General features: G+C 33.3%; 1 pseudogene across 1 annotated transcript in view; it reads left to right on the top strand.

Moving 5' to 3' along the window:
• Positions 1-27,246, top strand: part of LOC309974608 (large ribosomal subunit protein eL8-like) — a 193,505-nt pseudogene that overhangs the window by 51,487 nt on the left and 114,772 nt on the right. The window contains exon 3 of the transcript in view: positions 1,245-1,844. The product of the transcript in view is annotated as a large ribosomal subunit protein eL8-like (transcript). The remainder of the gene's footprint in view (positions 1-1,244; positions 1,845-27,246) is intronic.

Raw genomic sequence — 27,246 nt, 5'->3', positions numbered from 1 at the left:
AAACACCTCATTCTTCAGGAAGAAGCTCCTTTTTTGTGATATTTTGTGATATTCCTCCTGCTTGTGGGTCGCTACTCTACTGGTAGGGGCCCTGTGGAGACTGCCTCTTTGCCTCTCCTACCTTACTCAATGTGGCCTTTTTATTGTTTGTTGTGGAAGAGCTGTTCTGCTGGTCCTCTGATTATCTTCAGAGAGAATTATTCCACAGGTAGCTGTAACTTTGGTGTGTCCCTGGGAATAGGTGAGACCTGTGTCTTCCTAAGTCCCACCTTCAACCAATTCCCCAAATTACTCTTCCCTTTAGCATTTTTAGACAGTCAAAATATCCCTCATCCAGTGTTTTCAGTTAGTTCTCAAAAATTATCCATCAGTCTTGTGTCATTAATGGTCTCCCCAGAACCATAGTAAATCTATATTGTAATACGATAGCATTGTTCAAGATAGCATGGTTTAAAATTCTATGTCTATAGTATATATCAATTATCATCAGTAGTTATCTTTCATTCCAAGAAGATATTCTCTTTTCACTCCAAGTGACTGATAAATTGATATATAAATTATCTATGGACCACAGACGTACTGATTTTGGTTTGAAATTGACACTGTAACATACTGACCATTACCTAAAGGAGAAAATTCAAATACATCAGAAAGTTTCCCTTGTTGAAAACTTGCAGGCATTGTGTAGAAAATATGCAGGCATTGACAAAAGATTGTGATTTACTTTAGTAAAATGTTGCATAGAGTTGTGTTTTTAATTTTACTGAATATATGTAAATATGAACAATCTACCTTAAGTCATTTCAAGTATGTAACAAAAAAAAAAATTATGCAAGACTGGTTCAATGCAACAGCAGGCATCAAGGCCATAAATAATTCTATGAGTAATATTTAAATAAAAATTAAAATGTTATTTATTAATTATAATATACATATACAGTGTGTGTAAAGAGAGAGAGAAAGAGGATTGCAATGTTGAGCCAGATCACTAACTTATAATTTATTACCTTTGGAAAATTTAATATATAGAATTTGGAAAAAAATATGTAGAATTTTTTAAATATAAGAAACAAAATATTAGGAAAAATAAGATCAATAAATCCAAAATGAATCAAAATATTGATGTTAAATTATACAAACAGGGAAGTTTAAAAATTCAGAGTTATTTTTCAAATTTCCAAATAAATCATCTATATATTAGAATACAACTTTTCTTCCAGCTGCCCAAGATACCAAAGGGATAGAAGGCCACGGGGAAGAAAGTGGCCCTGGTGCCTGCTGTCGTGAAGAAGCAGGAGGCCAAGAAGGTGGTAAATCCCCTGTTTGAGAAAAGACCCGATAATTTGGCATTTGACAGGACATCTAGCCCCAAAGGGCCCTCACCTGCTTTGTAAAATGCCCCTGCTCCATCCAGTTGTGGTGGCAAAGGGCTATCCACCATAAGCAGCTAAAAGTGCCTCCCATGATTAACCAGTTCACCCAGGCCTTGTGCCACCAAACAGCTTCTCAACTGCTTGGGCTGGCCGATAAATACATATCAGAGATAAAGCAAGAGAAGGAGCAGAGACTGTTTGCCAAGGCTGAGAAGAAAACTGCAAGCAAAGGGAATTTCCCCTCTCAGTGGCCACCTGTTTTTCGAGCAGAGGTTAACAGTGCTACCAATTTGGTGGAGAACAAGAAGACTCAGAAGGTACTGATTGCACATGACATGGATCCCATGGAGCTGGCTGTCTACCTGCCTTCCATGTGTCATAGGATAGAGTTACTGACTGCATTATCAAGGGGAAGGCCAGCTGGGAAGTCTAGTCCACAGGAATACCTATACCACTATCACCTTCACACAGGTAGGTACAAAAAGTTAATCTGCAGTTTTAAATTTCTTACCAGAAATCATCTATACCAAATTTACAAGTTCGTCAAGTATTGACACATTCTATATCTCCTCTAACTGCTCCACCAATTCATAATATTTTCCTCTTTCTTCAACATCCAAAATAATTTCCTCTCTGCCTAACTAGTTTTGACTGAAAGTCTCCTGCCTGTAGTTCTGGCCACCAGCAAAGGTAACACAACTAATGGTACATAATAGGCCTAGTCTTGAGAGGTCCAGATTATCCCTTCAGCACTGCACTTCAAAGGAAGTCACAAGGCCAACCAAGGTTTAAGAGGAGGAGAAAGACTACCTTTTGGTGTGAACAGTGGCATGCATATAGAGAAAAAATGAATTATTGGAAACCTTACTTAAAGACTATCACATGGGAATAGAAACAGTTTTTATGAGAATGTTTTCAAAGAAAGAAACCATAATATAAGTAATTTTAAGAAGACTAGCATTTTAATGATCTGATATATTTAATAACACCATAAAGCAAAACATGAGGCAGATAAAAATTAGAGAAAGGTTTTTTTAGTGTAAGATAAAGAAATAATATTCAACCTAAGTAATACACTATAACAAATAAATGCTATGAAATATACATTAAATTGTGAAAATGACATGATTATGATTGGACAATTCACAAAGAAGAAATATGTATAAAATAATGTTTATCCTATTCAAATGATTATCTGATATTAAATTGTTTTGGGACATATAAATCATCATAATTGTAGAAAATCCTAAAGATTACACACACACACACACACAAACACTATTAGAATTAATGAGTGAATTCAGTAAAGTTGCAGTACACAACATCAACATACAAAAATCAGTTGCACTTCTATACACTGAAAACAAATGATCCAAAAAGGAAATTGAGAAGACAATCCTATTTACAAATCATAGATGAAAGAAATTAAAGAAGAAGCAAATAATTGGAAAAACATCTCATGTTCATGGGTTAGAAGACTTAATATTGTTAAAATGTCCATACTACCCAAATGATCTACAGATTTAATGCAATACTTATTAAAATCCCAATGGTACTTTTTACAGAAGTAAAAGAAAATAATCCTAAAATTCATATGGAACCCCAAAAGACTTCTCTTAGCCAAAGCAACCCTGAGAAAGACGAACAAAACTGAGAGGGATCACCATTCCTGATTTCAAATTATATTACAAAGATACAGTAACTGAAAAGTATGATACTGGCATAAAGACAGACGTATAGACCAATGTAACATAATAAAGACCTCAGATATAATCGCATGCATACACAGTCAAATGATCTTCAACAAGGGTGCCAAAAATACACAATGGAGAAAGTACAGTCTCTTCAATAAATGATTCTGGGAAAACTGGATACCTACAGGCAAAAAATGAAATTGGAACCTGATCTTACACCATACACAAAAATCAACTCCAAATGTTTTAAAGATTTAAACATAGAACCTGAAACTCTAAAACCCCTAGAAGACAAGTAGGGAAAATCTTCATGATGTTGGTTGTGGCAATGATTTCTTGGATATGACACCAAAATCAAAGGCAACAACAGCGACAACAAAAATTAGACAAGTAAGACTATACCAAACTGAAAAGATCCTGCAGAGCAAAGGAAACAATCAACAGACTGAAAAGGCAACCAAAGGAATGGAAGAAAACATTTGCAAAATATATATCTGATAAGGGGCTAATATCCAAAATATGTAAGGAACTCCTACAACTCAATTGCAAAATAAGAAATAATCCAATTAAAACATGAGCAAAGGACTTGAATAAACATTTCTGCAAAAAAAGATATACAAATGGCCAACAGGTATATGAAAAGATATTTTCATATCTTTTCACACATCAAACACAAATCAAACACAAATCAAACAAATCAAACAAACAAATCAAACACAAATCAAACAAACACAAATCAAAAGATTTCATATCTTTTCACACATCAAACACAAATCAAACACAAATCAAACAAAACAAACAAACAAATCAAACACAAATCAAACAAACACAAATCAAACACAAATCAAACACAAATCAAAACCACAGTGAGATATCATTTCACACTTGTTAGGATAGCTATTATCAAAAAAACAAGAGATAAGTGTTGGTGAGGATGTGGAGAAATGAGAATCCTGTGCGTTGTTGGTAGGAATGTAAAATGTTGTGGCTACTATGGAAAACAGTATGGGAGTTCCTAAAATAATTAAAAATACAATTGCCATATAATCTAGCAATCCCATTTCTGGGTATACATTTAAAAGAACTGAAATCAGGGACTTGAAGAGATATATGCACTCCTATGTTTACTGCAGCATTTTCACATGATTCAAGATATGGAAACAGGTCTGTAGATGGATAAATGGATAAAGAAACTATAGTATATAGAAAAAAATAAAATATTATTCAGCCTTAAAATGGAAAGAAATCCTGCCATATGCAACAGCATCGATGAACTTGTAGGACATTATGCTAAGTGAAATAAACTAGTCACAGGAGGACAAATATTGCATGATTTCAATTATATGAGGTATCTAAAATAGTCACACTAATAGAAACAGAGAGTAAGATGGTGGTTGCCTGTCATTGGGGGAAGGTGGAAACAAGAAATTGCTGCTCAATAAGTTTCAGTTGTGCAAGGTGAATAACTTCTAGAGATCTGCTGTACAATGAATACAGGATTACAGGTACATTGTGACTACAGATAACAATACTGTTTGATACACTTAAAAATTAAGAGGGCAGATCTTATGTTACGTGTTTTTAACCACAAAAGCAAACAAAATAGAGGCACATAAAAAGAAACCCCCACACCATATACTCACATAAAGTTTGAGAAATAACATGTAATGAAGATACTGGACATACTCTTGCCTCACAAGATTGTTTCAACAAATTAAAAATAAATGCACTGTGCAACCATAAAATTTGGAAGAAAAAACTTTCTTTTTTAAAGTTTTCTCCTAATAATCTATGTTCTTAAAAAATTATGAACTTCTGATAATTTTGCTCAATGGGAAATGTAAATTTTATATGGTATACCAACTTTGGCACTTGCATATTTTTCCAGTCACAGAAGTATGAACTGAAAATATACAACACATTCATGTACTGGATAAGATGAAAAAAAAGTTAAAAAAAAAAAAAAAGGTATATAAATAATTGACACATTTGCAAGTAAATAGATAGCGCTGATGTCCATAACTTTACTCAGATTTAAAATAATCTGTGTTTTCAACCCTAAGTTACATTCATTCATTTTTCAGACCGCTGTTCCATCTTTGAAAGAACATTCAGCTTAAAGTTTTGGAGTTCTCCTAATCTTGAATTTAATTTTTTAAAAAATCACATTTGTAATTATATTAGTATATATGCTAGGCATTCACTGGAGTCCTTTCCTCCACTGCAAGGTCTATTAGATTAAAAACTTTACTACATAAGCTATGTATTTTTTATTATATTGCAGATAATGAATGCAATGGCAGTCAGGTAGAGAAGATTTAAAGATATAAGCATGGATTTACAAAAAAGTTGCAGAGATAGGTAAAATATAAACCATTGATTTGAGAGGAGACAGAAAATATTTAAAAGAATTTTCTAAATTCTTAAATACTATACATGATATAAAATGTTAGTATAGTACATTTTGATAACATATTCATTTGACTATTTCTTTTCACTGCAATGTAATGAAACATTATGCTACAGTTATGTGGATCATGGAATAAAAGAAAAAAAAAGAAAAATGACAATATTACATGCATGCACTTATACATATACACATACTTAAAGTGAACATCATGTAAAACTTGAAAAATAATAATCACATTGTATTTGGAAGAGTGTTTAAGAAATAACAAAAAATAAAATAAAATATTTTATCTAAATATTATCTGAAGTAATTTCTAACCATTTTATAGCAGTAGAATTTGTTTTAGTACTTGTATATGGAAATTTAATATTTGCAAAATGATAAAAGAGAATGCTCTTCAGAAATTAATTAGATTAATTAACTATAGCTACACATAAGACAATTCATCTTTTATTTGTTTTATGTGTTTTTTCCTATTGTAAATTTAATGCAGTTTCTTACAAACAAAACAGTAAATGTTTTAGAAAATATAATTCCTTTACATTATTACCACACTACAATCCCAAAGGGATATAACCACCTCATTAGTTGTGTGTCCATCCCACCAGATAACTCCCATATAAATATAACTATGTTGATAATAATGATGGTAATAATACTTATTTTATATAGATATCTGATCACACTTGGCTTATTCTTTAACAGTACTCTCTTACAGAAAGGAAAACACATGGGTCATCTTCCCTATCAGTCATATTTTGATTTAATCATTATGCATGCATATGTAGTTTTTCTCTTTTTTTTTTTCAGGAAGAAGTAGGTGAACAAAATAAATCTTAATATAATTTACAGCTTTGGGATATTTTTGTTTAATTTTTCATCTACTTTAGTAAGAGGCTTTAAGTCAAATGGTTGCATTATAGAGACATAAAAATAATGAAAAATTCATACAGTTGAAGAAAGCAGTTTTCTTTGAATAATATAGATTTTAAAAGTAATATTATACAAGTAGAAAATGTCTTGATTTGTATTTTTATTAAACAAATATGTGGTATATTTAAATTTATTTCATCAATTTTGCTCTGTAACAAACTATACAACAATGATCTAATAATGTTCTGGATACATTATGAAAGTAACTTAATCCAATTTTGTATAACTTTATGTTCTGTATATTTGGGTTGTATATTATTTCTAAGCTGGAATTTCATTTTTAAATTAAATTTTGAATACATGAGGAAATATTATCATATTGCTCTACAGATGACAATCTTGAAAACTAAATTCTTACTATTGGTTGAAAGACAATATTTTGGTCATAATTGTCAAATATTATCTGGTATTGACATTACTTTTGGGAAGGAGGGGAAATTACATATTTTGAGGCAAAACATAAACTTCTAGTTTTTAAGAAAATATGTATGAGTGACCTAATAGACATTAAGGATTCTTTTTTTTCACATGTTTAAAAACTTTATTTGGTAGTGTCATATTGAATTTTATTTACTACTAGTAGTTTAGTAACCACAGACAGGAACGATTAAACCTAGTTATTTTATACATTATATTAAGTTTCTGAGAGAAAGAATGTTTGTACACACACAAAAAGTAGAGGTGGACCATGAAAAATATGGATTAAAGAAGGCAAGGAATATTAGAGGCAGAGATAATATGTTGAATGCACACTTAGAGTATTTTCTTACTTTTCCCAAAACTGGTGTGTCACTGTGGCTCAATCTTCCAGTTTTATCACACCAGGTCATAGTATTCCTACAATAAAATATAGTGTAATGAACTAGTTTGGAATTGAGGAATTGTGTGGGTGGTATTAGGCAGAAGTATTTCATGTCTTCTGGGTTTTTAACTTCTGTTTTCTTTCATTGATTTACAGCATCAATTCCCTGTATGATCTGATCATTTCGAATTCTGAAGGGTTTGAAAACAGCAAGAAACCTTGTAAGAGTGATTAAAAACCTTCAAAAGTTCCTACTTTTATTTCTCATAAACGTCAAAACTTCACAAGCTACATGTGGTCTTCACAAAGGGAACAATCCTACATCTTTATTTTGCTCTAATGGCAAACATTGCTCATCTCTGTCAGATTTGAGTGCATAACTGTATCAGAAAACTATGTCTATTGGTCATAGGCATATTTATCACTTGACATATGAATCACAATGTCTGTGGTAAAGCTGAAGATCAGCAGTGACAATTCACTTTAGGTCCCTGAAGGGCAACAGTCTTGGTGTTAGAAGTCTATAGTAAGTTCAGAGGACAGGGAAATAATTATATTTAATTTGAATATTACCACGGGTATGAATGGAAATTAAACAAGTCACATATAAAACACTGAACCTTTGTTTCTTAAAAAAGAAACTAAGTTAAGGTCACACCTCAGCAGTATTTTCTAATTAAATACAGTTTCTCTTTTAATATTTATTTATTTATTTGGCTGCGCCAGGTCTTAGTTTTGGCATGCGGGATCTTTAGTTGTGGCATATGGGATCTAGTTCCCTGACCAGGGATCGAACCCGGGCCCCCTGCATTGGGAGTGCAGAGTGTTAGCCACTGGACCATCAGGGAAGCCCCAGTTTCTCTTTTGATGTAATATTTTTTCTTTCTATGGTAAATAGAACATTACACAGAAAAGACAATGAGTAAAACAGGGACAAGAGATACACTGATATACTGTAATGATTTATTGGCAACTAGAAGTCTAAAGAAAAGTGAGATGAATTGTAGTATTCATAAATTTCTTGAAACATCATTTAGTGATTTAGAAAAGGCAAATAAGAACTTTTATTATCTCTTTTTATTCCTTAAAAATATTTTCCTATGGAAAAGTTGGTTATAGGCAGAAAATATTTGCTCAAAGTGTTTTATTTTTTCCTGTTGTATAAGAAATATTTTAAACAAAGTTTAGCTTCTTTACAATTTTATTTGCTAAGATACTACAAATCATACCTTTATAAATTTAAGCTCACAACTGAGCAATTTTTAATTGGGGGATTATTTCACCTGTAAAGGAAAATCTGCTTGTGTAATTAATTTTCAGAATACAGGCTGAAATGAATGTGTACAAAATGATTTATTATAATTTAGTTTTAAACTTTAAGACATCAGATTTTATAGATCAATATAGGAAAGCACAAGATGAGACTGACTTGCCAATAATTCTGACATGATACTAACATTTTTGTAACATCATTAATTCAGAAATTGCCAAAATTCTGCCATTCATTTAGTCAGCAGCAGGTTTTAAAACTTGTTTGATTAAAGCATATACATTTTTAATTTTTATTTTATTTATTTTAATTTTTTTTTTTTTGCGGTACGTGGACCTCTCACTGTTGTGGCCTCTCTCGTTGTGGAGCACAGGTTCCGGACGCGCCCGCTCAGCGGCCATGGCTCACGGGCCCAGCCGCTCCGCGGCATGTGGGATCTTCCCGGACCGGGGCACGAACCCGTGTCCCCTGCATCGGCAGGCGGACTCTCAACCACTGTGCCACCAGGGATTCCCCATATACATTTTTTAAATTTATAATTAAAAAATTATTGATATTTGGACAACTGTCTTTCTCTCTTAGGAATTTGGGCTTGTGAACAAGAAAGGCAATCTTTGGCAAATCTTTTTCACTTTATGTTTTTTATGGAAAAATATAATTCCATTTAAAACAAGAAAAAGACATTAGCGTATTGCTGACCAAGCTAAAGAAACTAAAAGAATGTTGACATATCCTGATTTGTAAACTAATGAGACAGAGAAAGGGAAGAGATCTTGACAGAGAGGAAGACATGCATCCGAATCACTTGGAAAGCCTATTAAAATACAGATTGCTTGACCCAACTTAGAGTTTCTGATTCCATAGGTCTGGGGTGAGACATTACTAAACAGTTCTTAGTTGATGGCAATGTTGCTAACAGTTCTTAGTTGATGGCATGTTGCTAACTAACCACACTTTGAGAACCACTTCATCAGGGCTATATATTATTCCACTATTGCTTTGATAATTATGAAGATGCTTTTCCTAGATCAATTTGTGCTAAAAATTGCAAACTTTATTCTTGATTGAAAAGAAAATATGCATCTGAAAATTGTGTATTGACCTTCAACACATTAAGACAATATCATATTATAAATTGAGGAAGTTCAGTTTAAAAAATAAGAGAGAAGTTTGATCCATGCTGGGAGGAAAACTTTGCCTCTACCCCATTAGATTTGACTGATTAGGGGCCTGGGAGTTAACAAACAAAAGTCTGATTAAAGGTGATTAAAGGAGTTAAGTGTATTCATATGCAGGTGTATTTGAAGGTGCACAAAAGAACTGGCTCTCTGAGTAACTAGAGAAATGGGTTTATATCCCCACTTAGCTAGGAGAAAGGGAGAGGGGAGAAAAGACTTACATGGGAAGAACAAATGGGCTTATTGTGTGGTGCAGGGGAAGCCAATGAGCTTTTGGGTAAACAAATGTAAGTTACGAAGTTTGTGATAATGTTTGCTCATGCAATATCTCCTCAGATCTTTCTTCTTTCTAGTGGTGAAACCCCCCCAGAAAGGGGATTTACAGAAATTACACTCTCTAGGAGTGAAGCTGCCTTGAAGGGGAGATTATAGTTGCCTCCCCTCAGAAGGTTCTGCCTTAATCAAGTAAGGGAAGCTTGCAAAAGACTTCTTTCTACATCTTTTGAATCTCAAATGTCTCAGCTTAAAATAATCTTCATGCCAAAACTGCTGTTCACTCACCAATGAAAAATTCTATATAAACAATTAAATCCTCATACACTGGAAGACATTCTCAATTTTAAAAGGAAATTTAGTCAAAATGACTATAACCAGTTTTGAGAACATATTTACAATTTATTGCTTAATTTGTTCTTATTTTTCATAGTAAGGCTGAAAAATCATAATCTACTAAAATTTAATAAAATAACTAATTTGATATAAGAAAGTTTGAACCTCAGAATTTTTGAAACAAAATAATTGACCCATTCTATACCCTAACTGTACATTAGCTATTGTATAAACATTATTTTCAGTTATCTTTTTCTAAATATTTCCACCCAGTCAGTAGAAAGTTTTCTCTTTAACAATGTTTGTCAACAATTGTCTTTAATTTTTTCTCTTGTCCTTATGTTAATAGACAGTAAGCCAGCATTTCAGACATTTAATGGCTGATCTATTTTTGTAGCAAGAAGAGAGTCTTAATGGATTGAGAAAAGCAGTCATTGAACAAGGATGCCATTTACTTAAACTGTACTTAAATATAAATTTATAATCTTCAGTTATATACACTTGTTTCTTTTTGTGCTTCTTCTATTCTACTAATAAAGGGTTTTACTGAATTCACATTCATCAAATTTTCTGGACTGTACAGAAGTTGACCTTTTAAATTTTGAGCAACTGAAAAACTCTAAATTTTATTTCTAATGTGGCACACATATCTTCCACTTTAAGGTTTACTATGTGGGAGTCCATTAAATGGAAATTTGGTCAGTTGAAAGTAATGATCAATTACATTAAAAAGATTCAGTTATCTAATTGCAGCTCTTACAGTGTTGACTATACAAGAGATATAACAATAAAACAAAGAAAATATTTAGAACAAGTAAGACTTTTCTTACTATCAAAGCACAAGTCAAAAATAAAAAGGAGAGGCACTGCAATGTGTCAGAGGGTTGATAGAGAGGATATTGATGGGGAAAGAAATCAGCCTGACTTCCAGGTGCCATGGTAAATTTTCAGAAGAAAAACTGACATCTTCTGAAGATTTAGTTCTTCAATAAACAGAATAACTATTTTATTACATTATAGATGCTTTAGGATCAGGGATCACATTTCATTCATCTGTTTGTCTGCATTGTTTATAACATTTCATACCACCACATACACTAACCAAACTGGTTTTTCCAACAAATACTGGATTATTTTGTAATGAGCTTATTGAAGCTATCAAGCTAGACCAACCCTCAGAGATTGGTAGGTTTTTCCTTACTGGATATGTATGACTCTAATAACAACTAACCAAAAAAATGTGTTCATAAACCTATGGCAAGGAATGAACTTCAACCCCCCCATGGATTAAAGTATAATCAGCTTCCTCCTCTTCCGGAACCAGAAATGTTTGGGTCCATATTGAAAGTTGTAAAAGGGCTGTAGAATCACAGTGAAGATGTGATGTAACAACAGCTATATATTTGGTCTCTGTCCCAGGGTCCTGACATGAGATCCAGAAACCCTTAGAATCTCAAGTCATAAGAATGCCTTTTGTATGCTAATGAATGACTGGTGGCTCTGGGCCCCTAGATAGCATCAGGATGGGTGGGGGTCACCAGAAAGACTAAGCCATGATTAAAGGCGTGGAACTTCACTCCCATACACATTCTCCCTACTCCAAGGAAAGGTGAGAGGCTGGGAAAAGAGTTCAATCACCAATGGACAAGGATTTAATGAAGCAAGCATAAGTAAAGAAACTTCCATAAAAACCTCTAAAGAATGAAGTTTGGAGAGCTTCCAGGTTGGTGAATACAAGGGAGTGCTTGGAGGGTATTGTGCCCTGGAGAGAGCATGGCAGCTCTGTGCCTCTCCCTCCAGAACTTGTGCTATGTATCTCTTCCACTTAGCTGTTCTGGGTTGCATCCTTTATAATAAACCAGGAGTAGTAAGTAAAGCACTTTCCCAAATTCTGTGAGTCTTTCTAGTCAATTATTGAACCTGAGAAGTGGGTTGTGGGAACCCTGAATTTGTAGCCAAGTCAGACAGAAGTGCAGGTAGCCTGGGCACCCCATTGCCGCTGGCATCTGAAGTAGGGGCAGTCTTGTGGGTCTGAGCCCTTACCTGTGGAGATGATGTTAATGCTAGGTAGTTAGTGTCAGAACTGAATTTAATTACTGGACACCCAGTTGGTGTCAGGGAATTGGAGAATTGGTGTTGGAAAAGATACAGCCACGTATTTGGTGTTAGGACGGGAAAAAACACATGGTGGTGGTGGGAGAGATAAATTATTACCCTTGATCACAAGAAGCAAAGTGATGGAAGGGGGAACTTAGATGAAAGAGAATTCTAACTTCTCTAAAATGCTGTGAACAGTTATAATTAATCACCTAAAATTATAAATCCTTGTTTGCATTTCAGTTAAAATTTATAAGATACATTTTTGCAAAATTAATTAGATTGACATATAAAAGACCTTCAAGGGACATCTGTTAAGAATTTGTACAGGTAGATATGTATATAACCTCAAAAAACCTGAAATTTCTGCACCTAAATACTGTATTAGACATTTTAAATTAATAAACCTATGTATTTCAAAATATACATTATAGAAACTTTTAAATGATAAATTATTGTAATAAAATATTACATTCATTACAAAGAAAATATGAATAATTCATGAGAGGAGAAACAGTGGGGAAATTAAACTGGGAGTCAGGATATGCCAAAAAATTCCATTTAATTGCATGCATTTCTCTGTAACATTTAATGAATTTCACAACTGTGACTAATTATCTAATACTAAGTTATTGTCCTGCCTTGTATGATAATTGATTAAATCAATGCTCCTTTTTTTTCTCCATAGGATTTATTTGTAATATTAGCTCTTATTTCATTAAAAGAGTACTTTGACAAAGTCATGTCTGGCACCATAGTCTCTTTTAAATGAGCAACAATGTGATATAAACAGTGTAAACATTCCCTAATAGAATACTTACGCATGTTCTAGATCAGATGTGCAACACAAGGTGGGAGCAAGTTACTTGAATGCTCATCTTTACGGAGTCAAAGTAAAATTTTTAGTTTCTTATAGATCCAATGTGCTATGAAACAAACACTAAAATTATCTGAAAACAAACAACTATTTTTTTTCTTTTACAACGATTATTAAATATAATATCTACAGACATATGCCCTCTCTCCCAAACAAGAGCTACATATCGTGCCTTACCACTTTTTAATGAAATGAAGAGAGGAATAATCCATTAGTTTTCTATTGTTCCTGTAACAAATTACCTCAAATTTAGTGACTTAAACAACACAAATGTATTGTCTTATAGTTCTGGAGGTCAGAAGGTCTGACATGGCTCTCACTGGGCTAACATCAAGGTGTTGCCAGATCTGTGTTCCTTTCTGGAGGCACAGGAGGAGCTTCTGGAGACCCTCATGCATTCCTTGGCTCTTGTCCCTCTTACTCAATTTTCAAAGTCAACAATGTTGCATCTTTCTGACTCTCTTCCTTCATCACATCTCTCTCTCTGACCTCAGCGAGCAAAGCGTCTCAGCTTTAATGTCTCATATGATTTGACTGGGTTTACTTGAGTAAAGGAGAATAATCTCCCCACCTCAAGATGTGTAATCATCTCTGCACATACTTTTTACCTTATGTTGGTCAGGTAACATAGTCACGGGTTCATGAACATTAGAATATGGGTATCTTGTGTTGTGAGGGATTATTATGCCAGAGAGAGAGAGAGAGAGAGAGAGAGAGAGAGAGAGAGAGAGAGAGAGAGAGAGAGAGAGAGAGAGAAGGAGGAGGAAGAAGGGAAGGGAAAGTGTTTCCATAAAAATAAATGTACCTAAAAGTCATGTTTGAAATGATAGAATTCACAATAAATTGCTTAAAATGGAACAGTTTAATTAGCTTTTCTTCAGATTCTATTCAGTGGCCAATGGCATCTATAAGGGACTGAAAATAGTTGAGGCATAATCTGTTAAATACATGAAACACGTTTGTGCTAATTTAGTAATATTTTCTTGAGACATACATACATACAAATAATAGTTGAAATACTTTTTCTAGATATTTAATGCACGTAATCCTTTGATTAAAATGACTTATTTTACTTTGTGTCTTACGTCACTTAAAAAGATCAATATTTGGTTAATTTATAAACTGAAATCAAAACATAATAAAAACATTCTTCAAGAAACTCCTTAATTGAAAAGTGCTATAAATGGCTTTTTTTAAACCTACACTGGACAGCATGATTATTATCCTTCACAATGTAATGCTTGGAACAGAGCAAGCAATTAGTAAATGATTTTGTAATAAAGGTAAGGCCAAATAAGGAATACTTCCCCAATTTACTTATCTGCCAGAATATAATCCTAGATTTTCCAACGTATGCTTTCCTTTTACCAAAAAGTATTGATACTACAATACATGACCATTAAAGATCTGTATCACTCTACATATTTTAAATCAAGGTTTAAGGAAATAATTACAAATGTTGGTAATTTACTTTTTTAATCAATTTTTAATTCCTAAGTCCAGTCTGTTTCAGAAATATTGCAATCAGAATCCTTAAATATGTCCTTCTTGTTTCACCATCACTATTAAATAGATACTCCTGCATCATTTATTATACTATTTGGCCACTGGCAAAGTCTAGTATTACTATCTACTACCACCTAAATTGCCTACCATCATTCCCATTTTTAAGCTGAACTGGCATTTTTCCATTGCTTGAATGATAACACTTTTGCAAAATATTCTTTATTTCCTGACAGACAGTGCTTCATCTCAGTCCGAAGCAAAATTAAGAGCTTATTTTTGTCAAATTTTTAGAGCATAGGTTGCAAGCTCAAATATCTAGAGAGAGAGTCATCTACAGCATTAAAGAGAAGAGATCTCACTTTATTTTGATTTGCAAGACAGTGTAGGACATTCTGTTTATCTTTTGAATAGAATAATTCACTATAAGTACTTCTTAGAAACACCTCCAGCAGGGCTCTGCTGCTATCTACAACAAGTATAGCATTCACCTGCCCAGTCAGATAGAGTTTCTATGGACTGATATTCCCTTTCCATACACAGTGCTTGAGGTGCCTGGTGTAGTGGCAGACTTATTGCTAAAGTGACACTCTTAGCTTCTAAAGCTCTCTATGAATGAGCTTTCAGCAACATTTTTTTTTCTTTTTCTTACTTAATGGAATACATTTAGGCTTTCATTTTGTTTTCTTCCTGCTAGCTGCTCTTATATATTTTAATTAAACATAAATATATATAAATAAATGTGCCATTGGCTTTAGTTAATTTATAATGTTTCAGATATACGACAAAATACATTATATACGACATAATGTTTCAGTTATACCTATATGTATGTGTATATATATATATACTTCTTCATATTCTTTTCCATTATAGGTTATTATAAAATATTGAATATAGTTCCCTGTGCTATACAGTAGGTCCTTGTTATTTATCTATTTTATATATAGTGGTACGTCTCTGTTAATCCCAAGTTCCTAATTTATCCCTTCCCCGCAATTAAACATATATTTTAAAAAAAATTTTCAACTATATCTTGATTCACATTTTTCGAACTAAATACCTCTAACATTATTTTCTATGCTTTGCTTCCCACATGTCAGTGACACACTAGAATATATCATATCAAAATATTGATATGAAATATACAAAAACGAAACCGTTGAATTCTGTATCTTCTTGTATTGGACTCTTATTGAAATGTTCAATGAATAATAATTCTAATTCTCAACATGTGTTTTCTGCTATTTTAATGTGAAGTCAGCAAGATATGTTTCGTAACATGGCCTTTCAACTAGCACATGGAATCTTCATAGAAATAATTTGAGTCATGCTTAAAAAACATATATTCCTTCATGTTTAATAATTACATATTCTCTAAGAGAGGAATGAAGAAATTCCTATTTTCAGTACAGTGAATCCTTTAGCAAACTGTGTCTTTGTGAATTCTTAGCAAACTTTTGTTCTCTCTTTGTGTATGTCCCAAGGATTGAGCTCACATTCAGCAACAGGAGAGAACCAATATCCTTTAACCAGTGTCCTGCAATTGCCATCACTTTTGTGCCATTATCTTTCATTTCTTGCACAATTGGCTACTATCTCTGACATTGCTATGCCCTGAAACTAATTTCCAGTTGCATAGCTATTCACACATCTGAAAATGCAAAAACACATGCATATGGTGTAATGCAGAGGATTTTTGCTTTGGAAATAAAAGACCTAAGTTTCCAAGCCACATTTAATCACATAAAATCTACGTATTTTAAACCTATTTTTTCTCATTTAACATCATGTGAGCTAGCTAACAAACAGAGAAAAACTTAGCTCTGATAATTAGGAGTTATATGACCTTGAGTAATTAATTAACATCTTCAAATATTCAGTTTTTTTGTTTATAAAGTGGAAATACAAGTACATATCTAATAAGACTTTTGAAAGTATGTTTTTATAATTGTGTATATGCATGACCCTGGAACAGTTCATGATATAATTTCATATCATAGTACATTAGCTCAATAAATGATAGCTTCCCTCTGCAATTGGAAGAAGATAAATATATCACAATCTATATTTTGTTATTGGAATAATCACATTTATGATAATATAATATTTGATGAAATAAAAGGATATATTAAAGTATGTACCAGAGTGCAGAAGGAAGAATTTTTAGTTATCCTAGAAAGTCACGTAAGATAAAGCCTCAAAGCCAAGCAAAATAAATTAAAAAACACCATCATAGTCTCAATATTGATGCAAGTAGCACCCTTAGACTCCTTAGTATAGGACTGGTCACACAGCTATTTGACAGTAAATACTCATTACACTCACCAGTTGCATATAAACCGCCTAGAGATTTATATGAAAAAATATTTTTAGGGAAAATTGTGGTATTGAGAATACTGCATTAATGTCCTCCATTTTCTATGGGAAACCTCATACTCCCTCCTAACCAAATGAAAGTATTCTTGTCTTGTGTCCCCAGAAGTCTGAGGTACAGAGACATTTTCATGATTCTTGCCTTGAGAGTCTTAAGGCATAACTCTTAGAACCTCTCTTCTGTACAAAAGGACCTCTACCATTATAAAAACAAGACAAAAAAATTTAAGATCTTAGTATTTTCACAGAACACCTTGTCTGTCACTTCAATGAACAGAATAACTGTCTCAGAAAGGATTGCAGGTGTGGCTTTTGACTACTGAAATAAAGTATAATTTAAGGAAGAGGAAGCTCATAACATTTTTAAAGGTATTATAACATCTTGAACCAAAAGACAGAAAGGCAGCACAATATAAAAAGAAGCCTTTGGCCCTATCATGTACTGCAAGCAGAAGCAGATCCAAATATACTCACCTGTAAACATAAGCTATTTCTCATGGAAAAATAAAGGATGACTCATGAGGCAGAAACAAGATTCAGAGGGTGGAGCCAAGATCTGCAGAGAATCTTTTTCTGGGAAGAGAAGTAAGCCTTAAACAAGGAATTGACAACACATGCCCAGCTGGATTTCAGCACTGCAATCCACCAACGAGTACTATTTGCCTAAACTCCCTCAGCCCCAATGACTTGCTAATAGAAGTGTCTATTACAATTATCCTATGACTGACTCACCATTGTATGTTGGGTATGCAAAAGATAAATAACTTGTTTCTTGATTGATTTCACAAGTTTTTAGATTGAGAGAAACTATACATGTGGAACTACACAGAAGGAACCTCATCCACACTTGGATTTGATTTAGATGTAATGTCCTGAAACAGGAGAATATAATAATACTAAGAGGAGACTTCGTAGGTCATGAAAGGGGGGTGAAACATGTAAAGCATTTGTGACCTGCCAGCAGGTTATTGTTAGATTTAAAATGACCACAAATTCTTCAACATTCTCTTATTGAACTGTTGTCTAATCCACCCCTCCCATTCCATCTCTGCTGGCCTGTGAGTTGTTCTACCGTTAGTATGGAAAAGTGATATTATGACAGTTTCTGGCTGTGTCTCTAGGAAAGATGCCGACTTCCGCATTAGTCGTTTTTGGAGCTTTTAGTTGCTGTGTAAGAATCCCACCCACCCACCTGGAGAAGCCACAATGAGAAACTCGGACTACATGGAGGGAGAGAAAGGACCATCCATTTCCAGCCTTTCAACCTTCTTGGCACAGTCCATGCGTGTGAGTGAAGCCATTAAGAACACTTCAAGCCAGCTCAGCTTTCAGCTGAATATCACCAATTTACAACTGTCCAGCTAAGCTTTGCCTGGAATCCAGCCTTGCCCTATCTACTGATCCACAAAATTGTGAGATATTATCAAATGTGTGTTGTTTTAAGTCACTAAATTTGGGAGAAGTTCACTATGCAACAATATATAACTGGATATCTGTTAAATATCTTAAGGAGGTAAAGTACCAATCATCTTTTAGGCTCTCAAGAAATCTTTTTTGAATGAATACAATTTAATCCTTATAACTTCATTTTCAATTCACACTTGAAGAATTTGAAGCTTTGAGACAGAGGTCAGCAAACTAAAGCCTCTGAATCAATATTCTATCCCTTCATTTTCTCCACACGAGAATACTTCCTCTGAAGTATGAAATGAATGGTTAAATCCAGTTTAATTGTATGACAACTTATCAGAGGTTTTTGGGTGTAAATTGCCTAAAGCTTAACCTAATTATTCAGAAAACATGGTCAATGTGATATTCCTTAGTGGCAATATGACTTAAATTTTAGGCCTTTGGAAAAGAGGAGTAAATAGAATAAGATAGAATCTAAAGAGCTAAAGACAAAGTATCAAGAAAGGTCATAGTAGCTGTGTTCAAGTTTAAAAGTAAAAAAAAAAAAAAAACACTTTATGAACCTAAAAATTGCTTCTTATAGATTTTCTGGCTTTGTAAGAAGTTACAAGTCATCTGTATTGCAATGTCATAGGAATTAGAATAATAGTAGTGAATGTTTTAAAGTCCAAATAATTAGAAATGGACTTAGGTCTTTCAGATCAAATTACATGAAATATACCATTTTCCATGCTTACTGTTCAAAACGTATTAAAACTAAGACATAGAGCATCTTTTTTATACCTTATTATGTATACCCTAATAATTAATGCTATTTCATTGAATTATTCCCTTATTCTTTCCTGCTCTCTCCTCAGTTGCTAAACCAGATGTTCTACCTCTAACAGCCAAAATATTTCATTCTTCATAATCTCTCTTTATAAACTGCTTCTATGGTTAGTGATGGTGTAAATTTAGAATCTGTAATCACCCTGCAGGGTCATCACCAAGTGATTTATACATATATAACATATATACCTCATATATATGATATATATATATATGATTTATATATAATATATAAATACAATACATAACTGATATCTGTATCTCCTATATGTGTATTTGTCATGGAACCTATTGGTTCTGTTTCTCTGTTCTCTCTCTCTATAAATACACATGCACACATATATAAATGTTTAAAAACAGAGATGACCCTCCATAATATGGGTAGGATTCATCCAATCAGTTGAAGTCTTTAAGAGCAAAAACTGCATTTTCCTTTAGAAGAAAGAAATTCTGCCTCAAGACTATACAAATCCTGCCTGAATTTCCATACTGCTGCTTTGACCTACAAGAGTTCAGACAATCATGTGAGTCAATTCCTCAACATAAATCTCTTGCTAATATATATATTAGAAATCTCTCTAATATACTATATATAATATATATAACATCTATAGATTATAAATATTAATCACACCTACAAAATACCTTCACAGCAACATCTAGACTACTGTTTGACCAAATAACTGGGTACCATAACCTAGCCAAGCTGAAACATAAAATTAACCATTGACAAGAATCAAGATTATTACTTATCAACCTCTTTAAGAATATGTACCTGAATACAATCCTATGCAGAACAAATTTTCCTGTATTTTGTACCTTATAGATGTATTATAACTAAATTTATGTCCTTATCATCTGCACTCTACAAAAATACCAACTCCTTGATAGTAGGTGCTTAATATTTTCATTTTTATATCCACAGTGCATAACATAGGACCAAATACCTACTTAATCCACAAAAATTCATTTAGCAAATGATACAATTTTTAAGACATGGTATGTTGGTACTGAAAGTGCATTAGTTTCTTATAAATGGAATCTGTGAAAGAACAAAATTATACAAGATTTAAAGAGAAAAGATGCTAATATTAAACATAATTTTCAACTGAAATATTTATAATGTTCAATAGTGAAATTTCCAAGATTTAAGAGCCATCCTGCATATGTGTTTAGTATGTCAGTAATGATGATCTACTACTTAGAGTATTGCTTACTATAAGCATCTCCTAGTTGTAATTTTATATGACAGTGGCAGATTCTACCACATTAATACTAACAGATGGTAATTACGAAATGAATGAAACAGATTGTTAGTACACCACCACGTAGATTGCACATAACTGTTATAAAAATTAATCATCTAATGACTCAGATGAATTGCATCTATATTAGCAATTAGATATTTGAATCAACATTTTAGAACAAAAGCAATTGTACAGTTGGAAATGCTTGATTAGTTAGACATGGACTCACTTCAGTAGTTTCAGACACAAAATATTTACCACAGCAAGCTAACATCTGGTAAGGGAAACTAGGCAAACCTTACCCAGGTCAAAAACAGAGTAACCACAAGTTTTATTATAAGCCAGACTGAAAAGTGGTCAGTTTGTCCTTGTGTGTGTGTGTGTGTGTGCGTGTGTGTGTGTGTATGTATGAGTGTAATTCTTACACCAATTTGTTATAATGGTTCAATTCATAAAACCAAATTATTCATAATTTTGTGTTAACTATTATGGAAAAATGTATATATTTAAAAAATCACCAGATTTTATTTTACATCATTCATAAATATTAAAGATCAGATGAGAAAATTAACTCCTTTGCATTCTGTTTTACTACCCTCTTTTATTACTAAAGTTAAAGGGGTATAAAAATATTTGTCATGGGCTTACCTGGTGGCGCAGTGGTTGAGAATCCGCCTGCCAATGCAGGGGACACGGGTTCGAGCCCTGGTCCGGGAAGATCCCACATGCCGCAGAGCAACTAAGCCCGTGTGCTACAACTACTGAAGTCCGCGTGCCTAGAGCCCGTGCTCTGCAACAAGAGAAGCCACTGCAGTGAGAAGTCTGCACACCGCAACTAAGACACAACTCAGCCAAAAATAAATAAATAAATTTATTAAAAAAAAGAAAAAATATATATTTGTCATGTTGTGTTTGAGACATAGCATTTTAAAATCCCCTTTATATACCTAGTGGTTTTCTTTCAGGTGGACATATTCAGTGTGAATGCACTCTCAAAAATAAGAATTTACAAATGTGGGAGATATAAAAATATATGTGATTTGGATGTAGAAAAGCCTATGGATGAGTAATGCGTATTAATTGTACCAAAGTTTTACAGTCCCTTATATCACATTCACTGTTCATCTTTTAATAGCTCCGTTCTTCTCCTGCGATGTTATTAGTGAGTAAGAAATAAACAATGGGCAGGGTATAATTTAGTGGAACATATGTCTGTTTATTGATACAAGTGAGACAGTTTCAAACCCCTAAGATCAGCCCCTGTTCCTATTTCTATGCACAATTGTATATTACCACATTTAGCTACATATTAAAAGCTAGAACATTTAATTTTTGCTTTTTAGGTATACTTTCTTAATACATGAGACTTTTTTTTTAAGCTCCATAATAATTACATTGTGTTTTATTGCAGTAAGTATTTCCCAAAATCTAGCAACAAGTTTAATACAATAGAAGAATTGATATTTTCTCAAATAAATGCCTTTTAAATTAAGTTCAAGCAAACTGAAATCTAGACATGTGCTTGCAGAATATCAATGATCCAAAATTATTGATCAGATAACATTACTGAATGTCTCATACTTTAATTTTTGAAAAATAGAGTATGTCCTAATTATTTTCTGATTGGTCTTGAAATCTTATTTATAAAATTGTATAATTTGCAATACTTGTAAACATAGAACCCCTGAGCTCAATATTCCTTTATTTTAAAATTTGCAAAAACTCAGCTCTCTGTGAGTACATGCAGCATTTAAACTTGAACAAACAAACCCTATTTTCTGATATGTGATAACTGTGCCTTTTCAACATCATAATCATTAGTTTCAACGCTCTCCAAAGCATGAAGAATTTGATCACAGTACTAAACTTTTCATCTCATCTCAAATAGAGATATCCATTTGAAGTGAAGATGTTAATTCAGAATAGTAAAACAACATCTTCACCTGCAGTTAAAGAAAATGTTTAGTTACATCAACAATTCTTATGAATTTCTGGAGCCAAATTTCTCTATTAGTCTCATCTATCATATGTTTCTTTACAGTAAAGCTAAAACTCCTTTCTACTGAAACAGTTTAGCAGAAAAAGTCAAGCTTAAAATGCAGTTTCAATAGTGCAAGAATGCCAAGACTAATTGTCTGATAAAGAAAGCAACCATAATTGTGGGTCTGAAAATTAATAATGGTTGCAAACAAGAAATATATAGATCCTTTAAAAGTGCCATCACAATCACATGAAGGGGAATCAGGAATAGGAGAAAACAGAATCAAGTCTGTTTCAGCAAGATTAGGAATCTGACATATCCATGGGGTAGGGTAGAGCTTTATCATTCACATTGGCTGGAGAAGAAAAAAGCCCACAGATTAAACCACCCCCTCTGAGGAGATGAGCTGAAGGTCCTGTATACTTAAATGGCTCTGCCATGGTCCTCTGCGATCCCTTGTGTCACTAGCTTTCAGAATAACCCCTGGATTATCAGACTACTTCCTTTCCCTATAGTCACCTCACATGGGCACTATGATTACATAATGCACACATCAGGAAATGCTCTCTCTCTCTTCCTGTCAATATCCTGACAACTTCTGGAGTCTTCAGATAAAGAGCAAAAATGTAATTGCTTGAATAAAGCAGAGTGTTCAGTGCTTCACTATGACTAAGCTTGAATTTTTATGTTGTATCTGGCATCTTCCTTTCAAAATAGTTATGTATATAAATAAGAGGATGAATACTTCTAAAATATATATAAAATACTTATACACAAACTTTACATGAGATACTTTTTAATAGATATAGTAATAAATGCATTTAGTAAAAACAAGTATGGGTTATTAATAGAGTGCTATGGAAAATACTAGGTGATTATTCATCAAGAATAAGAACCACATCTTCCCTAGAACACTAATAGACTGTATTTTCTCACCCTATTGCATCTATTTGGAGTCATGTACCTGGTTTTCACCAGGGGAAAATGAGTACAAATGATCCATGTTTCCCCCACTGACTGAAATGGTTAACAGTGTGTGTGCCTTCTTCACAGGTTCTCTCTTGCTGTCAGATACAGCTCCCAAATCTCCAATATTTAAGCACTAGAACTGATAGAAAATTTTCCCTTTGAAACACAGTTTGGAGCAAAGATCCTTAGTTCCTTTTCCATTTGCCCCACCTGGAAGGCGATTTGAGGGAAAAATAATCATTATTCTGTAAAAGCCCCTAAGATTTTGAATTTGATTGTTACAGCATTTACCTTAACAAATATAATACATAAAACTGGGTGTTACCAAACAAAAAACAAAATACCCCCAAATATATACTGTTCACTTAGTAGTTGTTTAGCATTTGGAGAGGAAGCTGACATCAGAGGCTGGAAAGCAGCAGCTTTGTGTTATTGAGAGAGCTGCTTTTGTTGTGCTGTTGGCAATGTTTCCTTCCAGCCAGTGAGAAAGTCCACGATAGCCTACTGGGTGATGGGACACATTTAGACATTGCTCCAATTGACACAGCTATTCAGAGGATACTGCAATAATGTTTTCCACCTACACCACCAGCCTGCTATCCCCCAGAGAGTAGAGTGAGACCACTTGAGACTGGCCAGACCCAGATGAGACTGCCCAAATCAGAAAATCTGTCTTGTCAACCCATAGCACTGCAAGAATTAATACCAAATTCTTGTCTTAAGCCAGTACATTTTGAGATGATTTGCCATTCAGCAAGAAAAAACTGGCACAAAATTTGATGTGAAGAGAGAGGTTCTGCCTTAACAAAAATATAAACTATTTGGCATTGGCTAGAACTGTGTCGAGGCTGGAAATATGGAAAGAAAACAGAAAAGGGTGGAAACATGATGCTCTAATTTTTAATAGTCCTGGATAAACAGTGATTTTTTTGGCCAGGTTGGAGAAACTAGAACTACTGGAGTAGTGGCAGAACAATTAGCAAAATGGTGGTCTGCAGTAATGTCGAAAATAGAAAATACATTTAAAGTACTTGAGCATCTGACTAATGTAATCAGGCAAGATGTTATAAATGTCAGTTGGTTGGACCTAGAGTCTGTGATAAGAGAGATGACGTAATGAAAAAAAAAATAGTTTGTAAGTAGCCTTTAAAGGAATTAGAGAAGATCCAGCTCTTGCTAAATACTGTTCTCATCCTTAGTCTCCTCTGCTGATGAAGATTCACAAAGTGAAATGAGATCTGGTATCAAAAATCAAATCAATGCTTTAGCTCTAAGAATCCCTATTAAGACCTCTGAAGGATTTAAAGAAGTCCCTAGTAGTCATTCTCAGCTTGATAAAAAGGGCTTCTAAGAATTTTAAGGTTGTTGTCTCTCAGTAGCCTGACATAAAGACCAAAGTAGAGAGATATATTATGGATGTGGCTTTTGACATATGGAGTGGACTCACATCAGATGTACAAGAAACCCATAAACTTTTAATAAAGTTGTACTGACAAAAGTACTACTGGCTTCGAGCTAAAAGAAGACAATTAAACATTAAAAAAAAAAAAAAGGAAAAACAAGAAAAAAGAACTTTGCATTTCTAACTTTCTATTGTTCAGAAGCAGACTGAGAAATCAAATATGGGCAAGTTCTTATTAAAAAAAGGAATTGTATCTCAGTGGAAAAAGAACTTTGCATTTCTAACTTTCTATTGTTCAGAAGCAGACTGAGAAATCAAATATGGGCAAGTTCTTATTAAAAAAAGGAATTGTATCTCAGTGGAAAGCACTTGGATCAAGGAAAACTTAAAGAAGTACAATATATAATGATGAACTTGGGAGCCACTTTCATGAAACAAAACTAAGTGCTCATCAAGGAATATTTTCTCTCCTAAGAGGAGGAAGAACTGACAACAATTTGTTTGCCTGAGATTCAGAATTACCATGGACCGCTGATTTTCATGTTCTTTCCGTTCTTCCAAACCCTTCTGAATGGCATTGTCATTGCAATAATCCTATTCCTATTTCAATGTTGTATGTTGTGTAACTTTGTGGGATGAATTACTTGATTATATAGTCCACCATTATCTGTCAAGAGAAAGCCACATTTGCCAGTATTGGTAAGCTTATTGAGCAATTTCCATTTACTTCCTATGTATACACTGCTGCAAAATCTCCAAGTTTCTTTTGTCACCAATTTATTTCAAGATTCTTCTAGTCAGAAAGAAATTCAACTTTTTTTTTTAAATGGTGTGAAGAGAGTGAATTTGAGTCAATGTCTGGAAATAGTGGTTCAGTCCCCTTTGGTTTAAACTAACAAGTGACACTTCAATATCTGTAACTTTCCCAAACTGAATGGTGTTGTCTTATCATGTAATAAGATCTTCATTCCTGGAAGTGTTCAAGCAGAATCAGGATGATGTCCTCAGAGGTATATGGGACAGAGAAAGAATTGGATGAAATATAGAATGAAAAATAGAGTTCATCTTAACTTCTAAGCACGATTCGTTGAGAGTGCTGCACACTGGGAAGCCAAGACCATGACGTTCACAGCAGGAATGCTATGACCCGTAGCCAATAATTTTCTTGGGAAAGAAAAAAGTAGTGAGTGACAGCACATTTAAATGGCCTTTAGATCTAATTCAAATTCTATAATTACAGTAAGTAATCTCTTATATATAGCTTAAAAATATTCAAAATGCTGATTCATCACGGGAATGAGTTATTACAAGTTATTTGTAATATTATTGCTCATTGAATATATCACTATTTAAATAAGAGCAATAGACCCAAACAGACTCGAAAAGCTGTCAGGAGTTACTGCAAAAGTAATTAAACTTTCTTGTTGACTCTAAATTGATCTACATACTATATTTCAAAACTGGTTATTACACCAAGATGAAAACATAGAGATTATATTTAAAGCATGCAATGTTGTATTTGAAACAAAGAATGATAACTTTAGTGCTAAATCACATTTTTAGGTATATAAGTGTATCTGAATTGATAGCATTATTTTAGAAGTTCTTCACTATGATTTACAAATATGTTTGACTTTCTCTTTTAAGTAGTAAATTTCATTTGGAATGTGGAGCTTTTCAAGAGAAAGTAAAAAACTTGCTAACAGGAATGTTCTTCAGGCAATAAATACCCTTGGGACTTCCTTAATGGGAAAAGGCTGCTGAAAAACTCTATTGACTTTCAAGAGAAGTTGATAATTAACCTCTTGGCAGTTTCCTCCGAGCTATTCTGTTAGTCTCAGCACAATGATAGTAACATAATTCTACAGAGATTAAATAGGCTTTGGACCAAGATACTTTGAAATAATAAACTTAGTATTCCATGTTTATTAAATGTAGCTATTAGGACTGACATAAAATGAGATTTTATTCTCCTGTTCTTATATTTTACAGTACTGGATTTGTTGGTTGAAAAATTTGGAAAAAAATGCTTTCATCTTATATACTGAATGTACTATATAAGAATTACTGAAAGACAAAAGTTCTTGTAGACTCCCCTTGACATTTAATATATTACAAATAACCTACTGTTCATATCATAATATTAAATTGAAAATCAGATTACAGAACACTAGATAGTATGATCCAAAATTATAAAACACATATTATAGATTGTACTTAGACTATTTAATTAAGACATAATTTTGAGAAAGACATTGCACTAAGAATAAAAATTATCAATATTAAT

Source organism: Leucopleurus acutus (genome assembly GCF_964270905.1).
Source record: "Leucopleurus acutus genome assembly, chromosome: 18".
Taxonomy (NCBI): Eukaryota; Metazoa; Chordata; class Mammalia; order Artiodactyla; family Delphinidae; genus Leucopleurus; species Leucopleurus acutus.
The sequence above is the reverse complement of the archived record's forward strand: the minus strand, read 5'-3'. Positions and strand labels throughout refer to the sequence as shown.